Raw genomic sequence first — 10,284 nt, forward strand, 5'->3', positions numbered from 1 at the left:
TAAGCTCCTGCACTCCTCTTCAGCGGCCCCAGGTTTGCAGGTTTGGGCCCCAGGTGCAGACACTCACATGGCTCATCAGCCCATGCTGTGGCAGGTGTCCCACATAGAAAATAGCGGAAAATTGGCGCAGAAGTTAGCTCAGGGCCAATCTTCCTCACAACACAAAAGGAAAAGAATAAAGCTTCTGACTGTTCCTTTCAGCTGGCAAATGGAGCACTCTGGCATGGCTACAACATGGAGGATTTAGGCTAGCTTCAAGGAAGAACTTCCAGATAACACTGCAAGGCTCCAGTCTAACCTGGAGCCCAACTGGACTCAAGCCATATCTGTTGGGGGCCTGCTATAGACTGTTACCCAAGTTAATCCTCGTTTTGGAGGACAAGACTGAGGCTCAGAGAAGGGAGGCAAGTGGCCATAGCAAGGACATGTGGACCAGGCAGCAGGCCCAGACGCTGCTGCTGCTCTCTGGGGAGCTGGCCGAGGTGGCTTGCCCGCGTGCCGGGGGCTCTGGCGCCAGTGGCACGTGTGCTGGGAGCGCCTGAGCCGTGGTGGCTGCATGGGCCGCCCAGAGGCACCCGGAGGGCTTGCACACACAGGGGGCCGGCTCTCGGCCCGGCCCCGCCCGGCTCCCCTCCCGGCTTTGTCTTGCTTTGCTTGGGGGAGTCACGCTCAGGTGACCACCAGGCCCAGTGTCTGGAGCCTGTACAGGGGAGGCCACAGCCTGCGCCGCCCGCCGGCCCTCCGGACACCCCTTCCTTCCTTCGGGCCTTGCAGGACCCTGTTCCCCACTTGCACAGCGGAGGTCTTTCCAGAATATGCAGGGCACCTCGCTCCTTCTGGAATGCGATGGGTCCCTCGCTGCCCTTTCCACGTCACCCTGGAACGCAGCTCGGGTCCTGCTTTCTTTGCCTCGTGGCCTCCAGAGGCCGCCACAGGAGGGCCCGGGTGGACGGTGCACCAAGCTCAGCCCCCAAGGGCCCTGAGGCGAGAGCTGCCCACCAGGGACCTCGCACCTGCTGAGGAGGCTGCTGAGGCCCCGAGGGGCGGACACAGGGCTCGGGCCAAAGGGACCCCAAAGGCTTCGTGCTGGCTGGGGGCTTCTGGCCGTGCTGGGGGTCGAGGTCCCTGCGGTGTCTGAGGGCCCGCTGTGTGCAGAGAAGCAAGGACAGCGGCCGGCCCAGAGCTGTTCACAGCCCAAGCGCGGACGAGCCAGCCAGGCAGACAGAACCGCAGCTCACGGGCCGTTTCCAGGGGTGAACGGTGGCGTCGGGGCAGAGGCCCACGTCTGCTGGGGAACTACTTAAGTACAGAGAAGTTTTAGCTGGGACTTGCAGGCTTCCAGTGAGATATGAGTTTGGCTCAAATAATGGAAAACTCTATTAAGAGTGGCTTAAACCACAAAGACATCTAACGTGTAATGTTTAAAAATGATGTGAGAGACGGGAAGTCCAGACGTGGTCTGGTGGCCCGACAACGTCATCGGTGACCCAGAAGCCACCCCCTCTCTATCCCACCATTAACAGAATGTTAGTGTCACTCCCTCATGACTGCAGTGTGGCTGCCTCCATTCCAGCCATCATATCTGCACAGTCAGGGTTCAAGCCGGAAGCAAGGGGGCATCTCAACTCAGGGCGCCAGGGCAAAGGTAGATTTTAAAAGCTCATTCTAATACTGAAAACCTGGAAGACTACAGACCGAATGCCAGGTGTCAAGCTTTTTGTTGGTATGACATGTGAACGGCTGGCCACCTGCGACAGTCCCTCTAGGAGACGCTCTTCTGGAGCTGAGCTGGAGCCACTCTCTGGATGGAGCATGTGTTCCCAGCTCACCACAGTCCCCGCCACTCCCTCAGCTTGCCTCTGGCCCAGGGCCTCACCCACCTCTCTGGACCTGACCCTTGGAGGCATCTGAGTTTGCGGTCCTCCCTTTAGCCCCATGGAGCTTCACCTCTTCACCCGAGACGTGAGGACAGCAGTGTCCAGCCTGGGTTAGATGCACTGGGAATGCAGCCTCAGAGCAGGGGTTCACTGAGTGCCCCGAAGGCAGCTGAGACGAGGTGGGTGGGCGAGGCCCGGGACCAGGGGCTCAGGGAAGTGTCCCCGAGGAATGCTGTGTCTTCTGACTCCAAAGCTGCACCCTGACCTCCTGCCCGTCTCCCACTCCCTCGTGCATCACTGCAGCCAGGGATCCCGCAAACCCTGGGCATGCGGGGGCCACGGCCCCGGGGTCAGCACCAAGGGCACCAGCAACAGGCACCCATCCAACACTCCATCTCCAGCAGCTCAGAGAGCACAGCGCCCCCATGAGGTACCACTGCCAGACCCACTTATAGAGAGAAACTGAGCCTCCAAAGGGACGAGGGACCCGTCCAAGGTCACACAGACTTAGAAAGCTAGAAGCCAGGTCTGCCGGTCTCTCACACAAGCAGACATTCCAGCCTCAGGCGATGACAACCAGGTGACCTAAGCACAGAGCGGGCTGCGTGTGTCATGGTGGGGGCGGGGTACTGGCCGGGCAGGCTGGGGAACAGATGCCAGAAGGGCAGAGTCTCGCAGGGTGAGGGCACTGCTGTCTGGAGAGCAGAGGAAAGGCGCTCCTGCTGGAGGACCAGCTCATGCTAAGGCCTGGAGGTGCGGCGGCCTGAGAAACACGGCTTGTACGTGACAGAGGGGGGCTCTGGAAGCCACCGCCCTCACCTGTGGAGGCCCCTGGACTCCCCCTCCTCCCGGCTTGACCCCCGCCCCGGCAGCTGTGCCTCCATCCATCTCTCTGTCAGCCCTCCTCCGGCTGCCCCGAGGCCCAGCCCCTGAGCCGGCTCCTCCTCAGCATCCTGCTCTTTCCACATTGTCCGGTCTTGGCTCAGACACAACAGGTGGGTTCCCTCCCTTGAAGTGATAATTAAGTTTCTCAGTACCGAGGGATACCCTCATGACATGTCCTCAAAGTTTAAAAAGAATTAAAATTGAGAAAAGAATCCAGACTGCTAACGGTCTAAATGAGCACAGGATGAGAGAAGGTCCCTCTGTTCCTGGTGAGGAAGGGGCCCTGTTCCCGGAGGAAGACGGGAGGGGGTGACCTGGACCCCCATGCGCCTGTGGGCAATCCTTCCATCTAGTCAGGGTGTAGCCATCGTCACACGTTTCTGAGCCCCTTTCTGTATCTGTCCCAGAGCCCTCCCAGCGCTCCCAGGCTGGAGAGGCCATCAGACAGTGAGCACAGCTCTGGGGGCCCAGGTGAGGCCAGAGGGGGCTGCAGGAGGGGGTGTGGTTTGAGAAGGGCTTCATGGAGGCGGTGAAATCTGAGCAGGGTCTCCAAGGACAAGCCATCATCCAGCCAGGGCCTGGCACCCGGCAGGAACCAAATCCATGAGGAAAGAACGAGTGAGTGAGTGAAGAAATGAACGGGCGCCCTGACCTCCTGCCCGTCTCCCACTGAGCGGGTGCTGAGCGGGGGGCCTGGCTCTGAACACAGTGAGGGGAATGAAAGGGCCGACGCGAGGGAGACCGGGGCGGGAGGCCGTCACTGTAGACAGAGGAGGCAGGGAAGGCTCCTCTGAGGAGGTGACATCGGAGCTGAGCCTTGTCTGGGCCATGTTTGTAGCTTCTGGAAACCTGAGGCTTTAACCTCTGGCCCGCGTGCGCACATGGGACACGCCTTGTCCCAAGTCCCTTCGGCTCAGCCTCCTGCCTCCCTTGTCGCACCCCCACCCCAGGAAGAGCCCTCCTTCCTGGGCCCACATTCCAAATACAAACTGACCCATCCAGGGGCCATCCACACCCCAAGCACCTCCTCTCTTGGACTCTCACACTCAGGGCCACGGGCCCCCTGCCCTTGTCCCCCAGGGCAGGCACCGGACAGGCGGGACAGCCCCCTGCCCCGCAGCCTGTGAGTTATTCAGACCAGCCCGTCTGAGCCTGCTCACCCTGCCTCGCTGTTCCTCCCCGCAGAACCCACAGGACAGGCTCCTGCCTGCAGTGCCCTGCTGTCTCGCCTCTTGACCCCCGGGGCTTCCCGGGTGGCCCTGCGTGGCCCTGCGAGCTCCGCCTCGGAGAACTGCAAGTAATCAACTATCTTCTCAATGGCATCGTCTCCGGGTCCGCTGGCCTTACTGAACCGCACACGTTCCCTTGTCACATTCTGTGTGAAACCTGCCCTCCCAGACCCTTTGCAGACGCTTAGCCTGAACAGAGGAAGAGCAAAGGAAGTGTGCGCCCTGTCACAGCATCTTCGACAAGGTGAACCTGGAATACACACTGGAGTTCCTTTCCCCATCAAACGGGAGGCTCCAGAAGAGTGGAGGGCACATCAGGCGTTACACGGACAAGACCAGAGCCCCGGGACGTCCCGAACGCCTGTCTCCCCAGGCGGCGGGCTCGTGGCCAGGGCTTGACCCAGTCCCAGGCTCTGCCCGCCCACTGAGCCTGGAGTTTGGTGGGGTTTTCCGATTCAGCTTTTAATCTTGTCACTTTAGCAGACAGCCCTCAGTTCCCAACTCAACTTTCCAGCAATAATCCAATTAGAGCGCTGCTCCCTGAGTCAGGTGACAAGAATCTGCGGACATCAGCAGGGAGAGACAGTTTCAGCCCGGCCTGTTTCAGAACAAGGGGTGTCTTTGGGAGAGAGTGGGGGTGCGCAGTGTGGGAGGACAGAACAATGGAACGCCCTGGGGGGTACCAGCGCCAGATTTGTTTCCTGGGGGCATCGACCTTCACGCATTAGATTTCCAGGGCAGCGCCATGAGAGGGGAGTGGGTTGGAGCTGAGCTTGGCTGTCACCCAACGGAAAGGAGGGCTGAACACTGCAGGCAGCTGTGGCCCGGGGAGCGGCCTGACCCGAGGGAGGCCCCCAGAAAGTCACCTCCAAGATGGCCATCCTGGTCAGGACAGGGTCCAGCTGCTGGAACAAAGGCCCACGGCAGAGTGGCGCACAGAGCTGGCCCCTCTCCCGCGCTCAGTCTGGAGGCACACGGTTGGTGCTGGTCTGGCAGGGCTGCCCGGGAGGCTCCTGTCCCCGTTGCCCTGTCATCCCAGAGGAGCCGCCCTCGTCCGTGTGGTCAGGACAGAGCTCCAGCCTCAGAGCTCGTGCTCCCGGCAACAGGACAGAGGGAGATGCAGATAGAAGAGCCTGCTTCTCTCTCCTGGGAAATATCTGGAAGCCACACAAGTCACTTCCCTTCCCGTCCTGAGGGAGCGCTGGGTTCCATGCCCAGCCCGCTGCAGAGGAGGCTGGGAACTCTGTGTCCTGGGTGGCCACATTCCCAGCTAGGAGTCAGGGGTTCAGTTGCTCTGGGAGGTGGACGATGCCATTGGGAGCCACCCGGAACTGTCTGCCACACCCTTGTTAATGTTTCCTCCCACCACCCCACCACTCCACACCCTGAGTTCCTGTTTTGTGAAAAATGGTCCATCAGACCAGTTGCATTAAGTAATTCATAATTCAGGAGTCAGCTGAAGATGCCGGGCCAGCGGGGGCGTTCATTAGCTGCGCTGGCAAATCCCTGGTGGGGCCCCACACCGACTCACGGTCTCTCCCCGCAGAGCCCACTGTGCACCTGAAGCCAGAAGCATCTTCTCCAGCGGAGGCCGAGCATGTCGCTCCCTGCTCCTGCTCCCCTGCTCCTTAGAAACTGACCCAGGGCCCTTGCTGTGGAACTGAGCTTAGCCTAACGAGGCAGCTCAGAGGCAGCCGCCGGCCAGCCAGCCAGCGCCCAAGCTCACAGAAGAGATGGAGAAAGCCTCATCAGCAGAGCGTTCCGTCATCGCAGCTGACTGCTCTCCAGGCCCGAGCTGGGGGATATCGAAGTTCGGAGACGCAGAGCACAATACACCCAGCGGAAGTGGTCCCAGAAACAAGGGGTGCTGGTCCACGTCCCCCCAAGCCTCGCGCCTGCCTCTGTCTTGTACGTGCCCACCACCGCAGCCTCCTTCTGTCTGGGACGCCTCCTCCGATTGCTGCGGTCAGAGCCTGCAGCCCTCCCCACTAGATGCCACCTCCCTTTAGACTGCCAGCAGGGGGTGAGCGTGTGCTGAGCTGGGCACGTCCTGCCTCTGTCCCCGGCACAGGGGACTGTCCTCCTGTTGGGTCCCCGCCTTCTCTTCCCAGCTGGGCTGTGCTCTTCCAGCGGGATCCATGCCTGATTCCCCTCGGGGAGCCCGTGAGTCTGGCCAAGCGCCCAGCATGTGGGCTTCACCGAGGGGGAGCCTCACAGGCAGGGGATTTGTGGAAAACCGAACCAGTCAGTGTGAGTAAAGCCCAGGGAGGAGGTGGGAGTGCAAAGGGCTGTCGGGAGCAGGTCACAGAGGGTCCCGAAAGCTCACCGAGGCAGTGGGACTGGCCCTGAAGGGAAGGGGGGCCCTGGACAGATGCCAGGAGAGCAGTGCCGGAGGACCACACGCTGGGCTGTTTGGCGTAAGGAAAACCACAGCGGGGGACCCGAACGGGGAGCAACAAGCCTCCCAGCATGTCCGCAGCCCTCCTCTTCCTGGCCCTGGCCCTGCACTCCGTGGGCGCAGGGAAATCTCTGCCCACTCTCGTGCTGGGACCGTCCCGAGCCGTCTCGTGAGCACGCGGAAAGACTGCACACAGTGCCACCGGCCTCGCGAGCAGCAGCCAGCGGCCTCCTGGCCATCCTCAGGCTTCTGAGGAGCCCCTGCGGAAGCTCCCTGATGGTTGACCCTCCCTCTGGAGCCCCAGGATGTCTGGCTTCCTGTCACCTCCCCTGGAACCTGCAGCTGTCCGAACAGCCCACACCTCGTCAGCGCTCTTAGGGGCCTCCTCCGCTTCACCGTCATCAAAAGGAGAAATCGTCCCAGTGCCCAGGGCCAAGTCCTGCGATACAGTCGGAAGACCCATCTGCACGTGGAAGTGACCTGAGGCCGCTTGGGGGCCCACACCCTGCCACCCCGATCCCCCAAGGGTGGCTCACGGACTCGGTTACCCTATCTGGACCTCTCGCTTGTAGTCATAAAAGCCACAGGCTCGAAGTTTCCCGTGCTGCTTCTGGAAACATCAGGTAGTGTTAGCCACGGTCGCTGCCTTTCTGCCCTCCACTGTGGCTCCCAGCCTTGTCCCTTCAGACCCGCATTAGTTGCTAGGAGCGTTACCCCAAGAATCCTGAGTCACTTCTCCACCTAGTTGTTCTGATCACCTGCTCGTGCTACATCCCTACACGCGTCTCAACCTGGAGCCCACCCAGCCCCCGCTCTGCGTAAGGAGGGTGCAAAACGGAGCATCTGTGACACAGCTTTCTGCAGCAGCAAGTTTATTACAAGACTTGGAAAACCGAGGACTTTCCGAGACCCGACCGTCAGCCCCTCAACGTGGAAGAAGAGACGGAGAGGACGGGGAGGAAAGCTGTGCTCCGGGAAAAGCAGTCCAGGCTCTGAGGTTCCACCCCGGTGGGGCCAAGGGGCAGAGCTGCAGCGAGGGTGGCCTCTCCTCGTGTCCCCCAGGTGCCTCCAGGCCGTCCTCTAGGTTCCCCGAGTGTTTGGCCGCGATGCTTTGGAGGCTCCCAGAGGGGCCAGGTCCCTTCCGAGTTGAGTCTCTGCAGAGAGCGCCGCCGCGGTTGGCACAGCTCCCCTGGCCGCTGGAGCGAGGCCTCTCACCCGCATCTTTGCACACACGCGTGTCCTTCTTGCACGGCCCCCACTCACAGCAGAAGGCGTCTCCCTCTGGCCGAAGCCCCACGCCCGGGGCCGGCTCCGGATTCTGCGACTTGCTCGCTGTGCGCGGACAATGCAGGGGGCAGCTCGACCCTTGGGCTGGGACCGGACCTGCTGGGACCTCACCGGGGCCACACCCTGTTCCTCTTGCCAGATCCGATCCTGATTGGCAGGCAGCAGCACAGACCTCGGAGTGCCTTGAACAGCCTCCTGGCAGCGCCCCCTCGGCCCTGGCTGCGGCCAGAGGGCGAGGCCGGGGTCACCTCATGGGGCTGCGCCGCCTGCCGGGAGTCTCCTTGGCAGCTTCCCTCCTGGGCCCCACGTGTGGTGCGGGCACTGTGGGAGGAGGGGACGGCCCCGGGGTCCCATGGGGGGGCCGGGCTGGGGGCAGCGGGGCATGAGTCCAGGCTGGGCAGAGCACCGCCAGGCTCTGCGGCCTCCGGCCCTGACTGCGGCTTCTCGCTGGGCCGCTGACGGCCAGCCTCCCGGAGCCAGGTAGGCAGAACTGGCTCACTGCCAGCGCGCCGGCCGCGGGGCTCCAAGGCCCTCCGCCACGCCGTGCAGTGTTGCAAAGCACGGCAGCTGTGGGCCTTGTTGGAGGGGAGGGAGGTCGGGGGTCTGGCGTGACCACCCCCCTGCGGCTGCTGGGCCTTCAGCATCTCGTCGGTCCCCCAGGCGGCCCTCGTGTCAGCAGGCGGCTCCCTGTAAGGCCTCAGCCTCGGCTGGCCCCAGTTGACCCACGGGTCCCCCATCACCTCCTCCAAAGTCTTCCTCTTCCCAGGGTCGAGGGTCAGCAGGCCTCTGAGCAGCTGGGCGCACTGGCACGACACCAGCCTGGGCGGCGAGTAAGACCCCCTGAGCGTGCTGCGCTGGATGGCGTCGAAGTCCTCCCCCCAGAACGGCAGGGACCCGGCAAGCATGGCGTGGAGCAGCACGCCGAGGCTCCAGACGTCGGCCGGGGGGCCGGCGTAGGGCTGCAGCCGCATGACCTCCGGGGCCATGTAGCCGGGGGTGCCGCAGAACGTGCTCAGCGGCCCGCCAGGGTCCAGGCTGCAGAAGCCGAAGTCGGCCAGCTTCGCGCTCCCCGCCGGGTCCAGGAGCACGTTCTCTGGCTTCAGGTCCCGGTGTATGACGCCCCGGCGGTGGCAGTACTGGAGAGCAGAGACGAGCTGCCGGAACCAGCCTCGCGCCTCCTCCTCAGTCAGGGGGCCGTGCTTCATCAGGTGGTCCAGCAGGTTGCCTCCGCGCACATATTCACTTATTATAAATAGTGTCTCCTCGCTTTCGATCACCTCCACCAGCCTCAAAATATGGGGGTGACGTAATCGCGCCAGACCCTGCGTTTCGCACAGAAGTCTCTTGGCAGTGGCGGCGCTCTGCTCCTTCTTCTGTATGATCTTGACGGCCACCTCCGTCCCGCTGGGGACGTGCAGGGCCAGCTTCACAATGCCGAAGGAGCCCTCCCCAAGGGTCCTTCGCAGCTGGTAATCCCGCGGACAGGGCTGCCTGCCAGCAGAGGTGGCCGCCAGGCCAGGAAGCATGCTGGCTCCTGTCTACGCTAACTGGTAACACTAACTAACTAACGACACTAACTACGCTTACTATGTGAACAAACAAAACGATAGTAGGCTAGCTAATATGGGCTAACTAAAGTAACGAGGCCAGCTATGCTTCCTAACTACGCTAATAAATAACACGAACGCTACCAAAGATACTAACTACTGACTATGCCAACACTACTAACTATACTAGCTATGCTAACTATGCTAACTATGCTAACAATACTAGCTAAAAAATTTAAAGAAAACGCGAGGAAGAACAAAAACAAGGAAAAATTAAAAATGAGAAAATAACAAGGAAAAACTGAAATATAAAAAATATAAATATAATAAAAATATAATGTAAAAATATAATATAAAAATAAATCAATAATAAAAAAATTAAAAATTTAAAAGGGGGAAAAATAAGAAGGAGAACAAAACCCAAAAAAATAAAAAAAGGAAAACAAAGAAAAGTAACAAAACAAAAAGAAAAGAACAAAAAAGCAGCAAACTGAAAAAAAATGAACAAAATCAGGGGGCAAAAAAAAAAAAACGGAGAAAACAAACTAACTGTGGCAGATTCCTCAGGTCACCAGAGCAGCTTCCTGGGTAAGTACCAAAGCCCTAGGCCGGGCAGAGGCTTATACAGGCTTTTGGGAAATTCCATCACAGGGGCTCCTTATGAGGTCAGAGCAGGAAAGGGACCAGGCATGGCTGGGGCTAAACTACAGCGGTTGGCTCACTTTTTGCTCTCAAGACCCCTTTACTCTGAAAAACAGGGACCCCAAAGAGAGTTTCATTAATGTGGGAGATTAGAGAGTGATATTTACTTTATTCAAATTAAAATCTGTAGGATTTTTCAGTGGCCTTTGCATCTATAATTCAAAAATCTCTAATAACTCTTGGCTGTTAAGACCTCAAAATATCTACACTTAAAACGCACAACTCCTGGGGCTGGCCCCGTGGCCGAGCGGTTAAGTGCGCGCGCTCCGCTGCAGGCGGCCCAGTGTTTCGTTGCTTCCAATCCTGGGCGCGGACATGGCACTGCTCATCAAACCACGCTGAGGCAGCGTCCCACATGC

This window comes from Equus asinus, chromosome 4, assembly GCF_041296235.1.
Source record: "Equus asinus isolate D_3611 breed Donkey chromosome 4, EquAss-T2T_v2, whole genome shotgun sequence".
Lineage (NCBI taxonomy): Eukaryota > Metazoa > Chordata > Mammalia > Perissodactyla > Equidae > Equus > Equus asinus.